At 44.8% G+C, this 27,126-nt stretch overlaps 1 protein-coding gene across 13 annotated transcripts in view; it reads right to left on the bottom strand.

Moving 5' to 3' along the window:
- LOC106829139 (coiled-coil domain-containing protein 93-like) overlaps positions 1 to 27,126 on the bottom strand; it is a 154,007-nt gene extending 126,881 nt beyond the window's left edge. For 3 of the 13 annotated variants that reach the window (XM_070507411.1, XM_070507409.1, XM_070507412.1), the window contains exons 1-2: positions 24,300 to 24,448; positions 6,895 to 7,373 (exon numbers count right to left, since the gene is read on the bottom strand). The gene's annotated coding sequence lies outside the window, so the exon portion shown is untranslated. Of the gene's footprint in view, positions 1 to 6,894; positions 7,374 to 23,888; positions 24,091 to 24,299 lie in introns of those variants that run through there. The other 10 variants (XM_070507404.1, XM_070507401.1, XM_044769168.2 and 7 more) reach the window with 8 other exon arrangements.

The raw sequence follows: 27,126 nt of genomic DNA, 5'->3' as shown, positions 1-27,126 counted from the left end.
GGTTTTTTATTAAGTACAAAATGAGTGCTTCTCTCTCACTCAGGACCGAGTCTCCTCAAGCAATCACTGGTAAGTGGGGGGGGATTATCCTTACACTCTTTTCTTTATGCCCCAATGAATAAACTCTTAATATTGCTGCAACATTATAAAGAAAGTAATATCGCATGTGGATTCAGATGTGGGCTCTGGAGTCAGACTCTCCAGGTTAAAATCTTGCCTCTTACACTCGCTACTTACGTGGCCTTGGGCAAGCTCCTTCACCTCTCTCAGGCGGCTTCCCCAGCAGAGGGATGGGAATAATCCCAGGGCTCCTCACACAGGACCACGTCATGAGGAAACTCGCGAAGCACTTCATGGTTTCTGGCACATAATGAGTGCTCCAGAATGTTAGCTATTAGGAAACGCCAGCTCTCCTGTACTCATCAGCCTCACTGTTGGCGCCATGTCCTCACCCCAGCTGTTCCTTTTTCTTTTTGCTTTGACATTCAATTTATGATTTCTCCTATTGTATGAATCCTTATTTAAATTTTAGCTTTCTGAAACAAGATGAAGTAAATGTTAAAAATAAAAAGAATAAATGAAATCCTCCTAAAGCTGGGGTCCTCGATCAATGGACTGGCTTTTACCAGGAGGTTTTAAGCTCACCCTTAGAACTCTCGGCCAGCTGCTGCTCTGCTCTTTATTGTCAACAGTGCACAGCTCAAGGATTCATCTTAATACAAAAGATCTAAGGCCTCTGCTCCAGGGCATAGCTGACAACAACTCCAGGAAGGCACGCAACCTCGCTCCCACATAAAAGTTACCTTCCTACAGATCTCGTTATCATCTGGCCCAACAACTACAGAATATCTTCATCATCTTCCTTTTACTGACCACAGGCTACGTACTAAGCGCTACTGGCACCTTATGTACTGGCTCACTGCATCCTCATAACAACGCTTTCTAGTAGACACCATGACCCATTTTACACATGAGGAAAGGTACCTGCTCAAAAATCTAAGTGGCAGTGCCAGGACAGGAATCCACACTGTTCATATTCAAATCTGAATTGCTGCCAATATATTTTGCTGCCCCCACATATACATACACACGTATTTCGGAAGAAATGCCATTAATTACATACATCAAGGACACCATTTTTACTCGACAATCCACATAAATTTTCTTGAAATAACTTTTCCTGAGGTTTTTTTGCTTTTGCTTAACACTGCTCACTGTACCTTTTCTACTTACAACAGAGGCACCTGTCTTCTTAAACTACACCCAGAGAAATTCACCTCTTGCAACCAACAGAACAACACTGCAGGGAAAACCTGGGGAGAATGAACAGCCTCTGAGGGGATTTATCACTTGATGGCAGCACGGAGCAGTCAGCCAGAAAAAGAAACAGAAGTCACTTAATCTGAATCCAATCATCTTTTCTGGCTCTCCTCTCAAGGACACAAGGGAGAAAATAAAAACCTCACTGAAAGCCAAGGTTTTGCAGACAGGCAAGGGAACCAAGAGGAACCTCCCCAATCTGTCAACACCCTCCCCTCACAACCCAAACGGCACCTGATCCAGGGCAGGGGTAACACTGTGCTCTGTAAAGAAGCTTAAGGAGAGACGAGATCTACAGTCCCGCAGAGATAGCGCTGCCCGGAAAGGGAGGAGCAAGAAAGGCAGAGAGGCTCCTCTGAACCTGTGCAGCTCACTCCTCCTGATTCTTCCCGGCCCTATTTAATTCTACCTCTCCGACGAAGCACACCCTGGCGCTTCTGTTGTTCACACTACAGCACTGACAGACGCTCCAACGATGCAACTGGACAGCCAGTTATTTCCATCCACCACTGGGCATTGCCCTCATCTGCCTTACCTGTCCCCGACTTGGACCATAAAGACTGCTAGGGCAGGGACAAAGGAAACCCTAGGTCACTAGGGAACCTACACATTTCAAATACAAGGCAGCACGGCATGGGCCTTCAGACAGCAGTGCACAGGGATGAAGTCCACACACAGGAGATGGAGACAGAGCTAGACTGGCCGCCCACTGGCCACCCACGCACTGTGAGGGCAGGGACCAGGCCTGTCTTCCCCACTGGACGCCCAGCCCCCAGGGCAGTATCTGGCACATCGCAAGCATTTAATTAACTTCCACTGTTGCCTAAACGCCTGGATTCAAATCTCAGAAACCTTAATTACTGGCTCTGTTACCTTCAACAAGTTACTTGATTTATTTGTTCATAAGTCTCCTCATCTATAAAAAGAAGATAACAATATCTACCTCATACGGCAATTGTAAGTCAAAAATGAACACACATTTAGCACAACTTCTGGTACACGGTAACGGTCCCATAACCATGGGCTTTCATTATTATTCTACAACATTAAATACAGGTCCACAATCGCTTAGCCAAAACTCTGGAGGCCAGAGGGGTTCTGGAATACAGAATTTTTCAGGTTTTAGAAAGGTAAAATAGTGCACACAGTTTTACATATATAAATAAATATATATCCCCTCAAACAGAATCTGGGGCAGCAACCCACAATCGAACATATTAATATTTTTGCAGCAAAACATCCCCTAAGCAAGTAAATAAAGACTGTAAGGAGGCTCACGTTAGTTCACTTCAGGTCAAACGACAAACAAAAAACACTAGCTTTTCCGAGCTGTTGGGATCTGGGAGCTGCGAAGACAGGACTGTGGGCCTCTCCTCACAAAAAGCACCTGGTCCCCCCAGGATGCTGTGTTTCCACCGAGCCCACTGGAAGGGGAAAAGCCGGCCCCGTGAGGCTCCGTGCGGCCGCCCAGTACCGCGCCGTTCGGCAGGATAAAAGTTGTCGAGATCAAGTGGGAAACCTGCGCAGCACGGGTCTCCCTCAGCCCCTCCAGGCCGCCCAGGCAGCCTCTCCAGGTCAGACCACTCTTACCTTTCATCCCTTCTCACCTCAAGAGGGAGGAGGGAAGAAAACAACAGTAGCTGGAGGTACGTGCAGGAAGCTACCCCACCATCCTTCTCTTTCTTCAAGTTTTAATCAAGGAAAACAGGAAGAGGAGACCAGATCCATGAGGGCAGCCGTTTTCAAACTGTTTGGTTGTTGTTTTCATTTTTAATGTCTGAGTAGTCCAGAAAAGAAGCTTCATAAACAAGTCTCCCATCTCCCTCCACGCGACCCATGGTCACTGTGACAACACAGAACCCCGTGAGTCCTGGTGGGTTGAACAGCACCTGCACAGGCAGTCCTGCCGTGTTCTGGCTGTGTGAGGGCATTATTTAAATAACCAAATACTCAACCCCCAGGATGACTTCTATTACCCGAGAAAGTCTAAAGCCAGGTCGCAGCAGGTACCAGGGGCGCCAGGAGAATGCATACTGATCCTAACAGGAGTCTCAGCGAAAGAGCTAAAAAAGCCACGTTTTCCTGAAATATCATATAAAATGCTCCAAAAACAAACTGCTCTGCTTAACCCCCATCCCCAAATTATATGCAAATTACCAGCCTGACGCTTCTCCTGGAGGAATCATGAATGGTTCCCAGCACTGAAGAAAAAGTGTTTACACACAGCAGGTGCTCAGTGTTTGGGTTCAGGGCTGACAAACCACGGCCCACGGGCCACACTGGCCCTCCGCCTGTTCCTGTAAATTAGTCTTAGTGGAACACAGCATCCAGTTCATTTGCTTCTTGTCTGTGGCTGCTTTTGCACTATAATGGCGCAAATGAGTTGAATATTTGCAAGAAGACCATCCGGTCCATCAAGCCTAATGTATTTATTATGTGGCCTTTAAGAAAGTTTGCGGACCCCTGTTCTTATGGAAGGAGCACTGGCTAGGAAATCAAAGAGACCTACATTTACATCCCAGTTCCATAACCACGAGCAGAAATCACCTCCTAATTCTGGGTAATTTCAGTTACCTCATGTATAAAATCAGGATGCCACCATCTATCCTGCAGGGCTGTTGTGAAGATTCAATGAGATAAGACAGATAAAATCCCTAACACATAGTAAGCAGGCAATAAATGGTAGCTACTAAACTGCAATTAGTACCAAATAGATTTGTCGACCACGTTAACACTCAAATGTAAACTAATTCAAGCTCCACCCAACTATTTTTCTAAATAAGACACTGGGCTGGCATTTATCTACGTTCCCTGTTAACAGAAGGAATAACGACACCCAAATACCATTGTTTTGGAAGGTGAAAATTACTTCCCTTCTCTCCTCTTTTCAGTGCTTAATTAAAACCAAAAAATTTCAAGAAGCCAAGCTTCAACATTTGTTTAACATAAAGCAAATCCCTTCAATCCATAACATACAAACATGTCAAATAAAACCTAAAATGTACCTCAGGCTCTGAATGAGAAATCTTGCTCAATCATCAAGAAAAAAAAAAAGTGAGGGGGAACTAAAAGAAACGTTTTCAGATTTTGGTAAAGCTACTGGGAATGCCTGCGGAGCAGCCTCGCTAAACACCTGGGTTCACTCGTGTCACCAGTACTCGTTGAGCTCCTACTATGTATGGTCCAGGCTGTGGGCTCCAGGTGTGAATGAGGCACGCTGTCACCACACTTAAAGAGCTCATAAACAAGAGGGGGTGGCGGGGGCCAGCAGTGTGTACAGTTAGAACCATAAGACAGGGCCCTGACCGCAAAGCCATCTGCATGAAGTCACCTAAGATAAGAGGGCCTGAGGCCTCCCGAGAGTGTACCCAGTCAAACAGCTGCACTGCACAGACAGGTAAAGTGACTTGTCTGTGATTAAATGCAAGTGGGGAGCAAACCCCGTCTTTCCTTTGCACCAAGCTGTCTTTCTTAGAAATTATGTCACAAAGGGTCAAGTCTTAATCTTTCACTCCTTTGTGACCCTGCAAATGCTATTCTGGAAAAACTATCCAATCCTGAAAACCCTGGATTCCTCCAGGCAGTGTTACTACTTTCTTCTTCTGTCTTCCACCCAATTCTGTCTCTCTATGATTGCGCATGATACTATATTATAATCATTTGCTTATTTGTCACTGCCCACCTCCAGACTACCAGCTCCTTCAAGACAGGAAGCAAGTCTTGACAGCGACTACTGATGTCTGAATGCTTATTGGGTGGCAAGCGTGTGATAGCTTTATACACACTCTTTCATTGAGTGCTTATAATAACTTGATTATCCCAACATTACAGATGAGGAAACTAAAGCTTGGAGAGGTTAAGAAAGCTCACACAGTCTAACACACTCCATAGGTTACTTATTTAACATGCGTGTTACCTCAGTCCTGTCCCTAACCTCCTTCCTAACAGGAGTCAGACATTGGTCAAGCATTTCTCCCTCCTTCACACTAGATGCTTCATTCAGTGGAGGGTGGACCCGATCTTAAGGCCAGGAGGTTAAGCATGACGGTTGAAAGCAATCATGGACACCGTCAATTTCCCAGTGATGCCGGGGTGGGCACGCAAAGCCATTCTGGCCACTGTGATGTGAAAGTCTGCCGGCAAGCTTCTGAGGAAGGTTTCCTCTCAAGTAAAAGACACACAGACACTCTTCTTCCCTGGACACTGCCTTTACTGCGGCCTTCTTAAATTCTTAATGGGAATTACTCAACCTCCTTATAGAAACTTTGAGTCAGTTTTCAGGTACTTTCAGCCAGAAGCATCCTAATGTGCACACAGAAAGAGTGGTGGAGCCGTGATTAAACACAGACAAGGTGTGTCACAGCCCTCAAAAACGTACTGACTCGACTATCACCTCTCATTTCTGTAACACTCCCACCATCCAGCACCAGTGCTGAGGCATCATAAGCACTTGCTAACTTCAGCTAAATGAATAAACAGATGAATCAATAAAATTCTAAGCTCAGCTTCCAAAGACAGGATAAATTTTATACCCAGTTGTAAGTGAAATATTAGGGTCCTCGGTAACATCATTAACAAGTATAAGGCCTGCTGACTCTTAGACGAGATGGAGGCTTAAGTATTTGGAAAGCAGAGTCTAAATCAGAGCAAACAAAGGAATCCAGTAGGCACCAGTTTCCAAGTGCAAATCAATCTCAGAAGACTGGGTCAATAAAAAACTACAGAAGATTCTGTTCCTGTAAGCCCCTTTCACAATGTCTATGGCACCTAGCAGCAGTCATACAAAGTTCTCACTCTTTCTTCCAGCTCAACCTTGATCTAAAGGGGCCACCTCTTGGCAAACTAAAAGACAGCCTGGGGGGCTGTAGGCAAGGAGACAGAACGACACCTCTGCAGCACTTCTTGTCCTGCCCAGTTTCATTCATGAAAATTCAGTCCTTGAATGCGAATATGGGCACCCGTCACAACTCACGTGGGTCATGGGACCCTGCTGCCCCCTCTGACCCACCAAGGCTGCATTAAGAGCCCTGATCTTCAGAACCTGAAGGACATCCTCCAGGCCATTACACACAGGTCACAGGAGAATCCTTGGCAACTCAGACTATTTGTAGCCAGGCACCTGGGCCAACTTCAAACCAGTGACCTGAAGGTAAAACGCTCCACATCCTATTGCCAATTCCATCCCCCAGAGAAAATCAGTGAAGACATTTGTTATTCACACGAAGGGCCACTCACCGAGGTCTCATGACCCATTGCTGCAAGACACAATATTCACTTTAACTTCAAGGCTGCAAGTGCTTGTAAACTTTCCAACATAAAAGCCTCTCTTTATCTGTTCAGTTAGCCTTCTCTCAAAGTGCTAAAGGATAAGGCTTTTTTGCTTTCCAGCAAAAATCAAAGAAAACTCTACTTGCTCTAGAATGAAATGCCCAAAAGCCACAACCTGACTGAGTGTCTTGTTGGAAGCCAAGGAATCATTCTCATTGCTCACAAAGGATTTTTTCCTAAGGCCCAATTTTGATTCACCAAGGCAGCCTGGCCACTTATAACAGGGCCTGGTATAGCACAGCTTACCTTGTAATTGCTAGAGTTCACTCACGAGGTAGCGAGTCCATCCACAAGCTTATCTAACATAGTCTGGTCATGCTCAAGGTCAGCAGACTTCTGTTTGTCTGAAAAATAGTCTATGAGTTCTTGGCCAACCTGCAGTCGTTTCCCCACATCCTTCTGCAACACCTGTGCCAGGCAGGACTCCATGCGAGGCTCCATGGTGGAATTCAAATCCAGATGCAGCAAAAGCTAGAGGGCAGTCAGCGTGACAGCCCCCGGTAAACGTATCCAGGACGTGGCCTCTTTGTTTGCGGAAGGTTACTAAGAGCCTGTGTTTCAAAGATGCAATCCGCGGAATGGCAACAATGCACCACGTGTGTCTGAAGAGCAGCTGGGAGGATATTAAAAGTCCAATTTAAATAACTAGTAGGAGATAAAGGAGTGAGTGGCAGAGCGATGTTCTACTATTGGGTCTGAAATACTTCATAACTCAGCAGTCCATTCTGAAAAGTAAGAGAAGAAAACGACAATCAGCACAGATAACATAACACTCAAATGTTATGAAACATTAAATCACCGACAAAGCAGTTCACGTTGTAGAATCCTTTACAATCCCAAGTGGAGTGAGAAGCATGAACGCTTGGCAACCACAGCAGAATAACATAATTATTATTTTTATCAGGAAGAACACTGAAGCCCAAAACAAGAAGCCAATGAGCTACACAGTTGGTGGGTTGATAGTTTTCACAATTTTCCAGCTTGTAAGTGCACCAGTCAGGAAAGCAATCCTCTGCTTTAGCTAGCATATTTATTTCTAGCTTAAATTTTGCTTCCCTCTAAGACCCTACCACCACTCTTTGTCTGAATCACTGCAGGCAGAGTAAGTAGCTTACTGCCTCACTCTCAGTTTTAAAAGACCAAGTGCTGGGCCGGCCCAGTGGCACAGCGGTTAAGTGCACACGTTCCGCTTTGGCGGCCCAGGGTTCACCGGTTCAGATCCCGGGTGCGGCCATGGCACCGCTGGGCAAAAAGCCATGCTGTGGTAGGCATCCCACATATAAAGTAGAGGAAGATGGGCAGAGATGTTAGCTCAGGGCCAGTCTTCCTCAGCAAAAGGAGGAGGATTGGCAGCAGATGTTAGCTCAGGGCTGATCTTCCTCAATCGATCAATCAATCAATCAATCAATGACCAAGAGCTGGATATGGGGCAGGCCCCTCAGAAACACCAGTGACCAAAGTGGCCGGCCTGGTAACAGTAACCAAAGTCAAAGGCAGCACCTACACCAACCTTGCTCAGCGGCTTTACAACAGGGTGAGCAGTAGTCCCAGCCTCCTCCCCCCACCAACAAAGAAAAGAGAGTGACGGAGGGAGAAAAAGAAACAGGCTCCCATCCTGATCCGTTATTGACACAGTATTCTCAGCTGACAACAGCACCACTTGGGCCTGGCATTTGTTATGAAATCAGGAGATCTCAAAATCATGTTTGGAGTGGCGCAAAATACAGGAAATAGGGAAAGCACCAAAATCATTTTCCTTAGACAAACTGAACAAGCTGACCACTTAATCTGCTGGACCAACTGAACACATTTATTTCTTACTTCAATTTCTTCTCTCATTTCCTTTCATTCTAACCTACGAAGACCCACAGAAAACCTATCTTCAAGATGCAGCAGCCTATTGAAACTGTACTGAATAGAAATGTTCTTCACACAACAGTAAATCCCAGATCTCAGGTGCAGCAGGTAAATGTGCACTTCTAAATTACATAAAACTTGGGGCCAGCCCCGGGGCCGAGCGGTTAGGTGCGCACACTCCGCTTCGTGACACACCAACAGATCACTGATACACTCCTCCTTCCTCTAAATATCTACTTTTCATTCTCAATGGAAACAATCTCATATCCTTTACTCCTTCAAAGGGCCTAAAGTCAACAGACACCAACCAATAATGATGATGATAATACCATTTTTAAGCATCTACCCAAGGTGTCAGGTTCCTTGCTAGATGATTTATATAAAATCTCTAATTCTCCAACCAACACTGTCAAGTAGGTAGTAACATCCCTATTTTACAGATGAAGAAACTGAGGCAAGGTATGGGTGAGTGATTTCCCAAGGCTCCATGAACCACGAATCTCCCTTCCCCACCTTCAAACCCTTGCTATTACCAGTCTGGCCTAGTTCTGTTCCGACTCAGGGAAAGGAGGTCAGACTTCACGCTTAGCTAGCAAGCAACAGGCAAGAGAGCAAAGTCCCCATTCCTGGGAGAGGAATGATCGCAGTCATTCAAGACTCTCTACTGTGAGTTTCAAAATACACACTATACAAAAACCTCCCCTTCAATCAGAATTGTGTGAGATTTCTAACAAATAATACACACGTCCTGAAGGTGATTACACAATAAGGGCTGAGCACACTCCGAAGCAGGTCACAAACTCCTGCGTAGGAAACCCCAGAATGAAAGACACTGGACGCCCGCAGGCAGACAGCAGACTGCATCCTTGCTTTCCTTTTTTTTCTTAATTAAAAGAAAAAAGTAACATGATCAGCTTACATTTATGCTTACTAAACTGGATTTGTTTGGTACCTTTTCCCCATGCTTTTGAGCACCTTCCCCATCTCTGCCTTCACGGGGAAAGTGGGTATTCAGGGAATATCAATCACATAGTTCTCGAATGACACTGTACAAAAGGGCACGGCCTCCGTCCCACTCCTGCCCCAGCCACCCAGGGTCCCTGCCTGAAAGCAAATAATGTCGCTGGTTTCCTGTGGATCCTTTCAGACATATTTTTAGCTACTCAAGCAAGTTTACCTGTTCTTCTCCTTGTACCCCACAGGAAGAGCTTTCGGGAAATTTACAATTACATCATAAAGAGAGAAACCAACAGCAAACCAAGAAAAATACAGGGGAAGAGTGCGCCAAGGAAACCACCGTCTGAAGATGCCCTGGACCCAGCGCTCACTGAGGGGACCCAGGGCTGAGGTGAATACAAACCAGGCCTGTGACTGTGCGTAAGGCATTACTGGAAGGCACTGGGACATAAGGACAGACGGGACTCGGCGCCCGGCCGCAGGAGCTCACGGACTAGAGCAGCGCCTGTTCGAAGTCCCCGCCATCACTTCTGTAATCACCATTCAAGAGAGGCGTCACACACAAGATGACCTTAGAGCAGTGCAGACATCAGAAACTACTCACAATGTAACACTATTGCTAAGCTTTAAAACAAAGTTCAACTTTCACACATTTTCCAAAATAATAAGAGAAAGGTAAAAATGATGTAGAAGAAAAGGTAAGTGACGTCAGAAAAGCCAAGCACCTCTTCTCTTCTCAATTTACCAGGCAAAGTTTTCTCCTTCAGCAAAATCTCACTATGAAAGCTTGGGGCACCCTAAATGCTACTGTGTCAGTCCCCGGGAAAAGGGATACATTTCAGGTGTTTCTGGAAAATGCCCCAACTCCCCTCAAACCCAACCCCAGATGCAACTGCCCTTCCGTTCCCCAACATCACGTTCTCTGCCCCAACTCCAGGAGTGAGCTTCCAGCATCTCAACCTTGTCCTGCCACTTCATTTTGGTCTTAGGGGCAAAGCAAGAAAAGGTCAAGACAATGGTCCTACAGTCATTCTCCTTTATAGCACCTGCAGAGCAGAAACTGACAGAGCAACCTGGACCAGAACAACAGCCCAACTCTGCTGCAGGCCAACAGGACGAAGTTAAAAGATACCAGCTCCACCAAGAAAGAAGAATGAATGAGGAAACACACAATAAGACAGTCTGATGTAATAAAAAGAGCAACAAAGTGGAGAATTCCAACCTCTAGTCTTGACTCTGCTACTTCCTGAGTGGCACTGGGGAGAATACTGGCTTCATATACATTAAAAAAGAATAGGGATGGAAAGGGCTGGCAAGGGCAATTTTTATAAATAGCACCTCTCTCTCTCTCCTTATTTCTCACGACATTTCTGCATTATAACAATTTTTGTAACGATGATCCCGTTTGAAATTTTATAGAGACACTCTGCCTGCTCTGCCATGACAGGTCTGCTCTTCCTCCACCTGTCACGTCTGTTCTCTCCTTCTCCTCCCTCCCACAGCCCCCCTCTCTGAAGCCCATGCGTTCACTCCGTGAACAAACATCTACTCTCTGCCGATGAGGTGACAAGTGTGGTACTATGCTAACTCCTGGAAATCACCGAATGTAAGACACGCTCAAGGCCCTCGAGGAGGCTGTTGCCTGGAAGAAGGAAGAGAGAAATGCAAAGAGCTGCGACAGTGTTGGGACAAGTCCTAAATTGGGGGTTTGCAGAGGGTGGTATAGGTGGCAGAGAAAGGAAGATAAAACCCTCCCTGAGGGAATTCAAGGGGGAATTTCAAGGATGGGCATCGCAGTCACAGCAGCAGATGCAGCGGCCGCTGTCCCAGCCCTGCTTTCCTCGGTCAGCCCGCAGGTCACGCCTCACTCACTGCAGATGCAGCCTCCAGCCTCCTTCCCTGTCTCCTCTCAGTTTCCTCAGCGGCTTCAACATCCACCTAGCTGGCACACCCTCTCCTCTCCGCCTCCTCAGACCTTCAACCTTCCAGCTGTCTGCTCTCAGGCCTCAGCAACCTCTCCCTGTCTCTCTCTCAGTTCCCACTGCACAACCACAACTGCCCAACCTTCAGCTCTTTAGTTCAAGCACAGCGCCCCAACCCACTCAATGCCACACACCCCCCCCCCAATTTCGCTTTCTTTCAGTCCGGATTAAATCCCATGGGGGTGTTAATAGTCTGAGACTACCCTCAACTTCCTCTCTCTCTGGAACAGTGCCGGCAAACTGGACCCTTGCATGAACTCCGCACATCTCATCGCAAGCGGCCTTCTCGTGCCTGCAGCAGACAGTCACTCGGGCCGAAGAGAAGACACACACACCCCTCCAACCAGTTTCATTTTTAACTGATGATGATAAACTTCAGAAAGGCCTTCACCACCACCCCGCATTCCAACTCATGTTCTCTTCTAAGTTTGCCTGCCCTTCTCTCCCAAACGAACTGCCCACCTCCTCAGGCGCCCAGCCCCCTACCCTGCAGCCCCTCCGGATATTCTTACCTCCTACTTGGTTGATAAAGAAAGCAGTGCAGATGACTTAGAGCTTCCACCACCAAATCATGGCAACCACCCGCATCTTTCTCCCTCCTATGATAAGGAGGAAAAACTCTCATTTTTGCCTCCTCGGACCTTGAACTTTTCAATTGTCTGCTCTCCAGCATCAGCAAGCTCTCCTCCTCTCCTGGCTCATTTCCAGAAGCTTATAAACTTCTTCTAACTCACCCATCTTTCAAAGGCCTTCTCTTGGGCTGCCACGCCTTTCATCAATGACACCATTAACAGTGAAGTTTCTTTAAACAGCTGTCTACACCAGCTGGCTGCATGGATGCACTTCCCGCCCCACCTGCAGCCCCTCTGATTGGGCTTCCCCCGCCAGCACTGCTCTCCCGGAGCTGCTCTTGTCACATCACCGACGACTTCCAGGCTGGAAAGTCCAAGGGACACTCTTCTGTACTTCAGCAACTCCACGTCTCGGCAGCATTCCAAAGCTCACCACTCCTTCCTTCAGAAAAACTCCCCATTTCCCAGAAAACAAGTGACCTCACGCCTTCCTGCTACTTCTCCGGCTGCATCTACCAAGCTTCTTTAACCCTCTCTCCTCCCTTTCAAGGGATCTGGTGACAGGCTCAGTCCAATGCCTCCTGTCTTCTCACTTTGCTCACTCCCAAACCATCAGCATCCATTCCCATGAATTTAAAAACTGCCTATAAACTGAGGACTCCCAGATTTCTAGCTCCAGTCCAAACATCTCTAGTCACACACACTGGCCTCCTCTTGGTTCTGAATTCTACCACTTCAGGGCCCTCGCTCTTGCCATTCCTTCTGCCTGAAACACTCTCCTTATGCCTACACTAGCCTCGCTGTCGACTTCAGCTTAAATGTCACCTCCTCAGTGAGCCCTTCAAAAACCACTCTAAGTGGGTCCCTTGTCACTGCACCCTGTTCTCTTCCTTCAAAGCACTTATGACAAGACGTAATTCTAGTGCATGTAAGTTTCCCTGTTTGCTGTCTGACTTTCCCAGAGGACAGCCCTGTGAAGAAGGGGACCTTGTTTATTTTGTTTACCTCATGCCTACAACCATGACTGTCACCAACAAGGCACTGGAGAAGCATTTGTGGAATGAATGAAGTTTGCTTGAGTCGAAAATCAGAAGACAAACAGTCACTGGTAGTCATTAATAGAGTTCAATTTCTTCTTGGGGAGTGGGAGTAACGGGGGCATAGAAAGAATGCAAACAACATTCCAGGTAAAAGCAATGTGCAAATAAACATGGACAAGCACAAAGACAAGAGACTGGGGCCTCTTCAGAGGAAAACAAGCAATTTGGAAAGGCCAGAGGACCGGTTCCCAGCCTGGAAACACTGCTGACCCCCACCCTTGGGGTGAGAGGGTAGACTTATTAAAAGGATGTCTGAGAATTATTCCATACACACACCAAATGAAACCCCACATCCTTTAGCAGTCACTCCCTAACCCCCTTTGCTAAACCCACAAAACCCAACAATCTACTTTGTGACTGAATGGATCTGCTTTTTCTGGACATTTCATATAAATGGAGTCATAAAATACATGGCCTTGGGTGTCTGGCTTCTTTCATTTAGCACACTGTTTTCAAGGTTTCTCTATGTTGTTGCGTGCATCAGTGCTGCACTCCTTTTCATGGCTGGGTAACATTCCACGGTGTGCACAGTACAGGTACAGACAGTCCAGCTGCGATCTGCCTCGGAGCACTGCTCTCACTGATGCCCCTAAGTTATGCTATGTTGTTTCGCATTGTCTGTCTTCTGCATGGAGCATAGGAGGTCTAAGTTATGCTGTCGTTTCACATTGTCTGTCTTCTGAATGGAGCATATGAGGCCTAAGTTATGCTATGTTGTTTCGCGTTGTCTGTCTTCTGCATGGAGCATAGGAGGTCTAAGTTATGCTATGTCATTTCGCGTTGTCTGTCTTCTGCATGGAGCATAGGAGGTCTAAGTTATGCTATATCATCTCGCGTTGTCTGTCTTCTGCATGGAGCATAGGAGGTCTAAGTTATGCAATGTCGTCTCACGTTGTCTGTCTTCTGCATGGAGCATACGAGGTCTAAGTTATGGTATGTCATTTCGCGTTGTTTGTCTTCTGCATGGAGCATACGAGGTCTAAGTTATGGTATGTCATTTAGTGTTGTTTGTCTTCTGCATGGAGCATAGGAGGTGTTCACTAAACACTTATTGTTGAACAATGAATGAGGGATAGCTGTTTTTTTATTTTTAATTATTGTAAAAGATACATAGGATTTACCATTTTAACCACTTCTAATTCTTCAGTTCAGCAGCATTAAGCACACTGACATTGTTGTGCAACCATCACCACCACAGTATGTTGTATTTTTGTTTTCGATCATCTCAGAATATTTTCTAATTTTCCTTGTGATTTCCTCTTTGACCCACTGGTGACCTACGAGTGTGTTGTTTAATTTCCACATACTTGTGAATTTCCCAAATTTCTGTCATTGATATCTAATTTTATTCCTTTGTGGTCAGAGAACATAGTTTGTATGATTTCCATCCTTTCGATTTATTGAGTCTGGTTTCATGCATGCCATACAATCTATCCTGAGGAATGTTCCACACGCACTTGAGAACAATGTGTATTCTACTGTTATTGGGTGCTATAGTGTCTACAGACGTCCGTCCCTTAACTATTTAGAGTTGGTCTGCATCTAGACCATGGTTAAGAAAAAAACTTGTCAATTATCAAAATCTTAAATTTTTCATGTTACCTCCCACTTTTTATACTGACTACTTATCCCATATATACATAAAAATCAGGTCTCCCCTTTAAAAATTAAAATCTCAGTTTCTAGCACCATATTAAGAGGTGGTTTCTAAGAGCGAAACCCGCTTAAAAGGTAAGCAGAAAAGATCATCTATGCTCGCAGGGGAGATTTTCTAAGAGGTTTCTGAAACGTGACGTCCCCAGACTTAGGTGGGTAAGAAGAGAGGAGCATTTGATATGTCATTTGATAGCACGACAGCACAATGTAATGTAAGTGACCTGGCAGAGCAAAATAAATTGGAACGTCAGCTGCGCAATGACAAAGACTATTGAAAAGACAACTTCACATACTGCTTCCCACCCACCCCCAGTCAACCATTTTTCAAGCATACCAACTTTAAATCTGTACCTTGCTAGGCTTACGCACAACAGCTAGGAAAAATTTGCTATATTTCTCAATTATGACAGAACATTGCTATTACTAAAATGACATTTTTATACTCATACTTTATGGATTCAGGAAAAAAATTCCAAAAGCACCACAACTGAACAACAGAAAAACAAACAGCCTGATCAAAAAGGGGGCAGAGGATATGAACAGACATTTTTCCAAAGAAGATATACAGATGGCCAATAAACACATGAAAAGATGTTCAACATCCCTAATCATCAGGGAAATGCAAATCAAAACTACACTAAGATACTACCTTATGCCTGTTAAATTGGCTATAATCACTAAGACTAAAAATAATAAATGTTGGAGAGGATGTGGAGAGAAGGGAACTCTCATACACTACTGGTGGGAATGCAAACTGGTGCAGCCACTATGGAAAACAGTATGGAGATTCCTCAGAAAACTAAAAATAGAACTACCATATGACCCAGCTATCCCACTACTGGGTATCTACCCAAACAACTTGAAATCAACAATCCAAAGTAACATATGCACCCCTATGTTCATTGCAGCACTATTCACAATAGCAAAGACATGGAAACTATCCAAGTACCCATCGAGTGACAACTGGATAAGGACGCGGTATATATACAACAGAATACTACTCAGCCAGAAAAAGAGACAAAAGCATCCCATCTGCAACAACATGGATGGACCTGGAGGGAATTATGCTAGGCGAAATAAGACTGAGAAAGACAAACACCAGATGATTTCACTCGTGGAATATAAACAAACACACAGACAAAGGAAACAGTTCGGTGGTTATGGGGGGTGCCCCACAGGGGGTGAAGGGGAACACTTATGTGGTGACAGACAAGAAATAATGTACAACTGAAATTTCACAATGATGTAAACTATTATGAATGCAAATTAAGAAAAATTCCAAAAGCACAAAAAAGAGATCTGTGCCTTACTATGTTAGCATATACTGAACTGGACATGAGGATGTTCGTGCTTTCCAAACTGAGTTGTGGCTGCCTCGGTATTTTTTCAACATTGACTTATGCTCATGCAACAAAACATGCTTTTCTTTAAAACACCGAAAGACCTAACCCTCACTCTAGTCCTACATTTAAGGAAAAAAGATCACTTAAGAATGTACTTGAATATAATCAAATATACACTTTAATACACTGCTGATGAGAATAAAATTCATAGCTATTTAAGACAATTTGGAAACATCTATCAATAAGCTTTCAATATATCTTTTGATTCGACAAGTCCAAATGCGAGAATTTATCTAACGAAATAATCTGTCAAGTATACTAAAATATAAAGTTGTTCGTTGCAGCTGTTCATGAATTTTTTTTTTAATGAAAATAACCCTAAATGTTCAAGAACAGGGAATTGGGAAAGAAATTTCAGTGCATCCAAACAACAGCAAACCGTGCAGTCACTGAGAATGATAGTAAAAGCATGTTCTTATTGGCCTGGAAAGATCTCTACAACCAATTTAGTGAAAAAGGCAACTAGAAAACAGCATGTTGGTGTTTATGACACCATTTTTGTTTCTAAAATAAAAAGTAGTCACTTATATACTCCATGCACAGAAAAAGTATGAGAAGGAAATATACCAAAATGTTAACACTGTACTTTTTACAATGGAAATATACTATTTATATAACAAGAAATAACACATGTTAAAAATAACAGTGGTACTAACAGAACGACACTGCAGCCTATACATACACGTACTGGCTCGTACATGCATAGAACATCTGGAAGATCGTTTAAGAACCAAACAACAGTGGTTGCCTCTGGGAATGGGATGTGGACGAATGGAGAAAAGGGTGAAAGAAGACTTACATTTCACTCTATTTCTGTGTACCTTTTAAACCCTTTAACCATGTACATATTATCTATTCAAAGGGAATATAAATTTTAAAACATTAAAAAGTATGTTAATATTCTTCCTAGTCAAACCATACCATACCCAATAAATACCAGAAAGTTATTTGTAAAGTCAAAGAGAATTGTAATCCTGACACCATAGAGGCATCATCACTTACTACACCGAGAACTGAAAAATATAAAAAGGTCCAGTTATTCAGCAAACTGTCCGTCTCTAGTACTCAACTCAAGAAGGCAGGATTAGCAACACCTATAAGGAAACAAAGCTTATTTCTGAACCTTGTCCAGCCATGGAATTCTTGCAAAGTCAAAGACAGAAATACAAATACATAATGAGAAGATAAGTGCTCAATTCATTTTTGATCACTGAACTACAGCCATGTTTTAATTCAAAAATGACACATGACAAGACAAGGTCATATGCTTTTACAAAATTACATTTTTAAGTATATTAACTACAGGATTCTCATATTGCAGGTTGGGCTTTGTTAAAACCTGTAAGGTGGATAATTTGGCAAAAATTTTAAAGACACGTAACTTTCAACCCAAAACACTGACTTACAGGAACCTATTCATACATGTGCAAAATAAATTATTACAAGATTATTCTTTGTAGCATAGTTTATAAACACAAAAGACTAGAAAAAACTAAATGTTCCTCAATAGAGGGCTGGGTAAATTACAGTATGCCATACAACGGCCTACTACTCAGCCATACTCTTCATTTAAAAAACAATGACGAAGTTTTTAATGTACCGACATAGAATGATTTCCAAGACATATTAAGTGAAAAAAAAACAAAACAAAAACGCAAAATGCAGGGTGGTCTGTAATAGGTTACCATCTGTACAAAAAAGGAGGGGAAGGAGTGTGAGCGTGTGTATATATACGCATTTCTTTCACATATATCATTAACATTGATGTCTCCAGGAAGGGAACTGAGTGGACGGCAGATAGGATAAGAGGAAAACTTAAATTTTAGATCATGTGTATTATTTGCTCAAAAAATTTAAAAAATGTAATGCACTTAAGTAGCAGTTCTATTTCTCCTTTCTAGGTAATTTAAACAAGATGAAAGGAATCTTCATATATAACTACAACAAATTTAAACTCATTCATAATAAAAAGGGACACAAGAATATCCCCTAGGTATCTTTTTAAAAAGATTTTACAGCCCATAATGCATGTAATAAGCTTGTTCCTACAAGAAAAATTATATAATTTTAATAATTCCATCACTATCCAGAAGCAATCTCAACAGCAACCAGTTTCCCAAAAGCACCATGTCTAACCCCCGCCCCCAAAATCCCAAAATTGAATCACTGATCAGTTGATGATTCAAGTAAAGATTTAAAGACAGAATAGCCTTGAATTTATCAAGACCTAGAGCTCTCTGCAGGATGTCTGTTTCAAACTGCCTTCTCCCAGCAAGGGTGCTTTTCCTGGCTCTCGCCTGCAGCCACTTCACAAAATTAGACCATGGCGTATAAAATCTGGCCAAGAGTCAGGCTCCTTGTCCTGTGGTCACAAGCCAGGTCTCCAGCCATCAGAGCTCTCACGAATGGAAGGCAACAAACAGGCCCCAGAACGCACAACCAGGGGCACATGTACCTGGTTCAGGGCCTCGCATCCTTCAGATCAAAACAGGAAAGGGACACATTCTTCCCTCCACCCCCAGATTAGGAGCCCTTCCCTTTTCAGTCTTCCCACAGTAGCACACGTTCACAGGAATCATAACCGTCTCCTTACTTGTCTGCCTTCCCGCTTAGGGGTACAGCTCTTGGGGACCAGGGCTGAGAGTCCCTCTCTCTGTCCTTAGACACAGCAGCAAAGTCTGCTGAATGAAGATTCTGATCAAGGTATATAGGAATACCCAGGTACATAGCTTGTATACCCAGGATACAGCCCAGAATCTCTCTCTTCGGCGGTAGTTTTCATCAAAGGCTCTCTGTGTTTTTGGTCTACTTCTCATTAACACCTAGGGACACCCTTTCTGCATCCCCTCCAGTCACACAATCCCACCCCAAAAGGTCTAGCAATCAAATGATTAGTTGTTCCTAATCTTCCAGTGCTTAGTCATTCTTACAAGATTCCACAAATCACTACTACACGATTCAGACAAATATGATTACTTTGTCCAAACAAATGCTCCCTTGGGAATTTCAGAAATCTACTCCAAGTTCTGAAATGAATGAGAGAATGGAAAGCTTTTTCCATCGTGTTCACTTAAAAAATGCAATCACAGGCCATAGGCAATCTATTTGGCATGCCAATCATTACCAACAGGTAAGCTCAACCCAGCAACAGGCTAAAATACCACACCCAGCAGCCTGAATCAGCTCCACAGAGAGCAACGTGGCATTGAGAGCATTTCTTTTTAAAGGGCCACCCTCCTCAGAATGGGAGCCCACACCTGGAGAGTGATATATTAAAAGATAAAAACACTTCTTGAATCAAACTTTTTAGATAAAATACACACACAAAGATAGAGCTATAGGTTCAGATACATACCAGGCTCAACTTCTCCATAAATAAGGCCAGAAAACAGTCAGCATCTCTCCTGCCTACTCTCCCTATAAACCACTGTGCCTACTAAGGGAGTGCACGCTCTTGTGGAACCACTTTGCTGCTTGACAATTATCTTGAAAGCACGTGAAATACTAGATCTGCTCTGGCCTCTCTGATCTTATGTTGCTTAGATCTAGAAAATAAGAGAAGAAAATAATTCCTTCCTTCGTTTTCACTGTTAATAACGCGGATCTGCTAAAATAAGCACTGGATGAATAACCAGCATCTCAGATGATCCAAATGTTTATGTAACAACAGCCTAGGAAATGCCTACTGAGGAGGCAACACCTACCGGAAAACAGAACACCAAGGCCAACCTTCAAGCTAAGCCTTCCCTTCACTGACATCTGGACCAGAGATTACAGAACGGACTCCCCAGGGAGGTCTGATCACTTAGCACAAGTAACATGAGACCCTGCTGAACACTAAAGAATGCGATGGAGGGAAATCTGATAACACGAACCCAGAGAGAAAGACCAGATACTTCTCCACTAATTAGCTTTTGGGATTTTTAAGCAAAAGAATCTTCTAATGATATTTAATGTTTTTGTTAGAAAAGTAATATAAACTCCTTGCACAAACTCAAAATAATTTGTAACACTGAGAACATTTGTCAAAAATGAAAAGGCAGGGTCTAGATACACAAAAATCACACCTAAAATGAGTTAAATTCCCAAATTAAAACTCATCATAATCTTAAATAAGATTTTTTCAATCATCCATGAAATGAACCCCATGTTATGCAACCTAACAGGTTTATCCACCTATCTCACATACAAAAAACTTCCTGAGGCATTTAAAAGACCTACACTCTATGAACAATCTCCACATTTGGGAAAAATGACTTAAACGGACCTGGTTAAAATCGTCCCATTTGGAACAACATGGATGGACCTTAAGTAAAATAAGCCAGACAGAGAAAGACAAATACTGTATGATTTCGCTCACATGTGGAAGATAAACACATGGGTAAAGAGACCAAATTAGTGGTTACCAGAGGGGCAAGGGGTTGGGGAGGGCGGGTGAAAGGAGTAAAGGGGCACATACATATGGTGACGGATGAAAACTAGACTATTGGAGGTGAGCACAATGCAGTCTACACAACAACTGATACAGAATAATGTACACCTGAAATTACACAATGTTATAAACCAATAAGACAACAATAAAATTAAAAGAAAAAATCCTGAAGAACTTTATAATACACTGATCATTAATCTTTTGAGGATAATTTTCTGCAATTACCCAAATGTATTCACAAAGATCTATGTTTAGCTTCACAATTCAGTCCATGAAAGTTAAGCACATCACTTGCGTGGTACCAGACTGGGCACCAGAGTGATGGGGGCACAAAAGAGGGTCCGAAACTGGGGAACAAGAAAAATGGTATACACCCTACCCTGAAGGCCCTTATACAGTAACCTATCTTAGAACATAGGCCACTTAAAAGTAACTACACAAAACTAAAAGAAAGGGAACTCACATTTATCAAGTGCATCTTACACACGTCAAGCAGCAAAGCTGTAACACACACAACGTCTATGTATTCTGTTTTAAGGGAAGAAAAGAGGGCAGTGTGAGCGTGTAGAGGTTGAGAAGAGTAGGCAATGAAGTAAAAACCCAAAGCAAAATATAAATGCCAGTGAGTGGTACAGAAAACAAGCACAGTCATGCACTGCTTAACGGCATTTTGGTGGACGACAGATCACATATACGATGGTGGTCCCATAAGGTTAGTACCATACAGCCTAAGTTTGTAGTAGGCTAGACCATCTAGGTTAGTGTAAGTACCCTTTATGATGTTTGCACATGATGAAATCGTATCTCTCAGAATGTATTCTCATCATTAAATGATGTAATTAAAAAGCTTCTATCAGTCTTTAACAAATGGTGCTGAGACAACTAGATATCCACATGCAAAACAATGAAGTTGGATCCCTACCTCATACCAGACACAAAAGTTAACTCAAAATGGATCAACAACCTAAATGTAAGAGCTAAAGCTATAAAACTCTAAGAAGAAAACAGGAGTAAATCTTCACGACCTTGCATTTGGCAACTGATTCTCAGATATGACACCAAAAACATGAGCAGCAAAAGAGAAAACAGATTAACTGGACTTCATCAAAATTCAAAACTTTTGTGCATCGAACGACATTATCAAGAAAGTGAAAGAACCACCTACAGAATGAACGGGGGAAAACATTTGCAAATCATGTATCCGATGAGCTTAATATCCAGAATATACAAGAACTCCTAAAATTCAACAACAAAAAGACACAAAATCCAATTTAAAAATGGGAAAGGACTTGTATAGATATTTCTCCAAAGAAGATATACAAATGGACAATAAGCACATGAAAAGATGCTCAACACCTACGTCATTAGGGAAATGCAAATCAAAACCACAGTGATACCACTTCCACGTGCAAGGATGGCCATAATCAAAAAACAAACAAACAAGCAGAAAATAACAAGTGCTGGGAAGGATGTGGAGAAAATGAAACCCTATGTACTCAAAAGAATTGAACAGAGACTGAAACAGAAATCTGCAAACCAATATACACTGAAGCATTTGTCACAATAGTCACAAAGTGAAAACAATCCAAGTCCCATCAACAAATGAATGGATAAACCAAATTAAGTACACCCACACAACAGAATATTATTCAGCAACTAAAAAGGAATAACATTCTGATACATGCTACAAAATGAACGAACCTTGAGAACATTATGCTAAGTGAAATAAGCCAGTCACAAAAGGACAAAGCATGATTTCACTTACATGAAGTATCTAGAAGAGGCAAATTCATAGAGACAGAGAGCAGATTGGAAATTACCAGGCGCTGAGCGAGAGGGAGGAATGGGGATTAATGGTTACAGGGTTTCTGTTTGGGGTGGTGGAAAAGATTTGGAAGCATATTGTGGTGATGGGTGCACAATAATATGAATGTAAATAATGCCACTGAACTGTATACTCAAAAATGGTTAAAATGGCACATTTTATGTTTTATATATGTCACAATAAAAATTAAATTGAAAAGAAAAAAAAGGGGGCCAGGCCCGTGGCTGAGTGGTTAAGTTCACGTGCTCTGCTTCAGCAGCCCAGAGTTTCGCTGGTTCGGATCCTGGGCGCAGCCCTAGCACCACCGCTCATCAAGCCATGCTGAGGTGGCATCCCACATGCCACAACTAGAAGGACCAACAACTAAAATATACACTGTGTACTGGGGGACTTTGGGGAGAAGAAAGAAAAATTAAAAATAAATAAATAAAATCTTAAAAAAAAAAGAACTGGCAAAAGTCTACATATAGCACCCAGCCTAGTATCTGGCAAATGCTGGCTGTTCAATCTATGATGGTCACTGCTATTGTGACAATAGGTCTATTTGCCACCCTTGGGCCAACCAAAGGCTGAGCAGGACACGGCTTGGGTCTGCAGAGCTCTGCGACTTAGCAGAACTTCAATAAAACACAGCCACCAGAACCACGAGAAGACTACGCAGAAGGAGCTGTTTTTATGCAGTTCAACTACTCTTAGAAAGACTGGCTTATTGTTCCTAGAGTGAACGCAGCTCCTCGACATTAGGAAAGGCACAGTTCATTCTCTCTACACAACAGGCCTCTGTTAGCATGTCTGAGCAACCGTTCACGACACACTCTGCCTCTACCCACAGGAAAGACGCACTCCATGAAGAAACTCGCAGAAAATTAGCCAGAAGGTAGTCCCGAGGCAGTTCTCAAACTTTAGTGGCCTCAGAATCACTCGTTAAAAAAGCAGCTGCCTCGCCCCCACCACCAGACATTGTGATTACTACACATTTCAGGCAGAGCCCTTGTGCACAACTGTTTAAAGAAACACTTGACGGTAGGCCACAAAAATATTATAAGGTTACATTCTGATGTTGACAAATAGACCAATCCGTCCCACAAAGCAGAGGCAGCATTTTCCTCCATATCTATCCTAGAAACCCAACAGCTCTGGCAACGAGGGACAGGAGCAGAGACGGAGGAAGGAAGCGAGAGCACAACAAAGGCAACTTGAGGAGGGTGCACAAGGCTTAACTCGGCACTCGTCCGCTTTCCCAGCTTCCGAAAGCAGCTCTCTGCGGCCGCAGGGACCAGGGGGACCCCCGAGGCCGCCCAGCCGGCGGCTGGGCTCGGCGCCGCTCGCTCCGCTTTTGTCTGGCAGGCTCGGAGGCTCGGAGCCCCGGCCGCCCGCCTCCCCGGCACCCCGCCTCCCCGGCACCCCTTCCCTCTGGATCTTTCTCCACACCCGGCCCTCGCCCAGGATTGCTTGCCGTGGGCTTCGCTCCCTCGCCGCCTCCCCTTGCAATCTCGGGCTCTTTTCAAACGCCACTCGGGCTCCGCCGGCGTCTCCTACCTGGCCGGAGCCTCGGGTCACGGAGGGGGCGGGGGTGGGCTCTCGGAGAGGAACAAGGAGGGGGACACAAAGCCGGGCTGACCCCACGCCCCCTCCCCCCCCCCCCCGCAAAGCAGCCTGGGATCAGCGACCGACTGGTTGGATAAACAACCCTCCCATCCCGCCCCTCAGCCGGCTCCCACCTAAGGGCCGCCCCCTCCCCCAAAGTGCACCCGAGAGCCGGTGACAGCGCTGCAAGTCGCCGCCACCCAAATTCGGCGCCCGTCACTTGCGAGGGAGGGGGCAGCGGCCCGGGGCCTAAATCTCCTCACCATAACCCGGTACTTACAGCCGTATCATTCGCTACTGTTGCCGCTGCGGACCACACAGCCGCCGCGTTCTCCTCCACCCCAATGAAGTTAAGCGCTCGGTGCGGAGATTAAAAAAAAAAAAAAAAAAAAAAAAAAAAGCAGCCGCGAGCGCCTGCGCACTGCGGAGACCCCTTACGGCCAACGAGCCGGCTGTACCATAGAGAGTGTAAACCGGGACAAGAGAGGCGGCTCCCTCTCTATGGTAAGGCCCCGCGCAGGCGCCGGCCGGGCCGACCTGCGCTTCGGGAGATACAAATCCCGGGAGCTTTCACCTCCTGGCAAACGTCAGATGACCCTGATGGGGACCCGTAGGGTAAAGGTTATTTCAGACAAGGGTGGCCAAGGTTCAGTAGAGCCTCCTGGGGAGTTGCGGCAAAACTCCGGCTGGGCAAGGAGGATCGGATCTAAGCCGCCACGGCAGTAGGGCACCAGAAAGCCGGGAGTGTGCTGAGTAGAACTATGGTGGAACCAGGAAAGCCTGGGTAAAAGTCTGGCCGGAAACTCCTCCTGTCCGGGCTCTAATACCGGAAGGATACGGACTTCCACTTCCGGGTTACTCGTGTCCCGCCCCATCGAGCGATTTGAATGAAGGAAATTGTGTCCTGTGGCTTACCGTCCCTGGGCTGGCCTCCGTTCTCCTGTCCCTGTTTCCAGTAGGAGCGGACGCTTCGGCCGGAAACACAGATTTTTAACGGTTTTTTGCCTGTTTTGAAGCGGAGCGGGCCGGTGTAGGCCTTGGAGGTCCTTCAGACGGTCGGCTCGAGACTGTTTCTTCCTTGAGGGTCTCCATAAAAAGCGCTGCTTCCGTCCTCCCGCTCGCTTTCCTCTCGGATGCTGCGAGGGGAAGGGTTTCCGAGGGTAGAAAACGGTGCGAGTGACGGGGCCGCCTTAAAGGATGCTGAAGGACCACAGTTGCCGCGTCAGGCCCGTGCGCTCGCGGGAATTTGCCGTGGAAAGCTTTTGTGTGAGATTATTCGCGGCCTCGGGGAGACCGCTCTTCCTCCATCTCGACGTGCGGACCATCGAGTTGTCCCTGGAGCCCCTGTGCGCCGAGCTCCGTGCTGCTGGCGTGCATGTGTGTTGGGCGCGGGATGCGGGAAGAGAACTGACATGCTGCCCCTGATGCTCGCGCGTAGAAGAGATAGTTGGAGAGACTCAGCCACCGCATTAAACACAGAGCCGGTGTGGGCCCCTCTCTGGTGCAGGAAAGGGAGTGGAGCGTGGTCTCAAAGAGGAGGGACGACCTGGAGGCTGTGACTCCTGGTTTGATCTGGAAAAGATAACCGATCTTTCGGGCGAAAGCACAAGCAACTTTTTGGAAATGGATGGTAACGGTGAAAGAGCATTCCAGAGAAGAAACACCATGGGACAAAGGCTCTAAAGGGAGTGGGTGTTACACTGGGAGTGCACTGAAGACAGCAGTCTAACTGAAACGGGGGCGGGGGGGGGAGGGGCGGGGGACGGGGGAAAGACAGACCACAGGACCGGAAAGTCAGGTTTGATAAATAGGATGGGGATTTAAAAAAAAAGTTTAGTAGTGGGAAGATGCACATAACATAAAATTTACCATCTTAACCGCTTTTAAGTGTACCCTTCAGTAGAGTTAAGTACGTTTACATTGCTGTGCAGCCATCTCAGGAACTCTTTTCCTCTCACAAAAGTGGAATTCTGTAGCCATTAAACAACTTCTCCTAAGCCTCTTTTGCCAGCTCTTGGCAACCGTTCTACTTTTTGTCGATTTGACTACTCAGGTGCTTCATATGAGTGGAATCATATAGTAATTGTCTTTGTGCAACTGGCGTATTTCATTTAGCATAATGTCTTCAGTGTTTCTCCGTGTTATAGCATGTGTCAGAATTTCCTTCCTTTTTAAGGCTGAATAATATTCCGTTGTGTGTACATACCATGATGGACACTTAGGAGACTTCTACCTTTTGGCTATTGTGAGTAATGCTGCTATGAACATGGGTGGTCAAATATCTCTTTGAAACTCTGCTTTCCATACGTTGCGGAAGCTTTTGAAACCAAGTAGAGAAATCCATACTGTTTCAGATCCTCAACTGGGGGTAGTAAAATGGTGGAAGGACTGAAGTTGGGACTAGAAGGTCAATACATGCTCCATTTATAGAAAGCACTTATGGAGGCTGTAAGATATGCCAGGCGTTGTACTACTGCTTTGTGTAAATTAACGATATGTCACTGAATCCAAAATAAACGTGAGCCAATTGTTACCACGTGTTACTGTGAGAAAATCAAGCTTCTGGGTTACAGATGGGCTGAGGGGACGCTAACCAACCACACATACACGGAAGTGGTTAGGAAACAACTCCCATGGGAGCTGGGCATCGGTGGCCCTGACTGTTTGCTGGTTTGTTCAAGGATATTGAAAGAAAACAGTTCACACGTAAAAGAATAGGCTGACATCAAGAGCTTTCACTGTCATACCACTGGTATGCCTAGGGGCTTAACAGCAAAACTGCGTTCCGAGGTCCCTAACAGAACCCTGCGGTTTGAATTCAGGTCTGTTCGTTGCCTTTAAAAAGTATAAAGTGCCGGGTAAGTACGTCTTTGTGTGTGATACGGACGTTAGTGAGGCCATCATTCCCGACTCAGCTCTTCCTCTTTCACTTTACGTTCTCAGAAGTCCCGGGACATCGTTCAAAGCAACGATCTCCGCTTGGCAGATGAGGAGATTGAGGGCCAGAAAGGAAAATGATGTGCCAGCCATGGCTGATTGGTACCAAGGCTGCAGCTGAAACCTGAACCTCCAGAATTCCCACTCTGTGCTGTGGGCTCCCTTACGAA

Source organism: Equus asinus, chromosome 4 (genome assembly GCF_041296235.1).
Source record: "Equus asinus isolate D_3611 breed Donkey chromosome 4, EquAss-T2T_v2, whole genome shotgun sequence".
Lineage (NCBI taxonomy): Eukaryota > Metazoa > Chordata > Mammalia > Perissodactyla > Equidae > Equus > Equus asinus.
The sequence above is the reverse complement of the archived record's forward strand: the minus strand, read 5'-3'. Positions and strand labels throughout refer to the sequence as shown.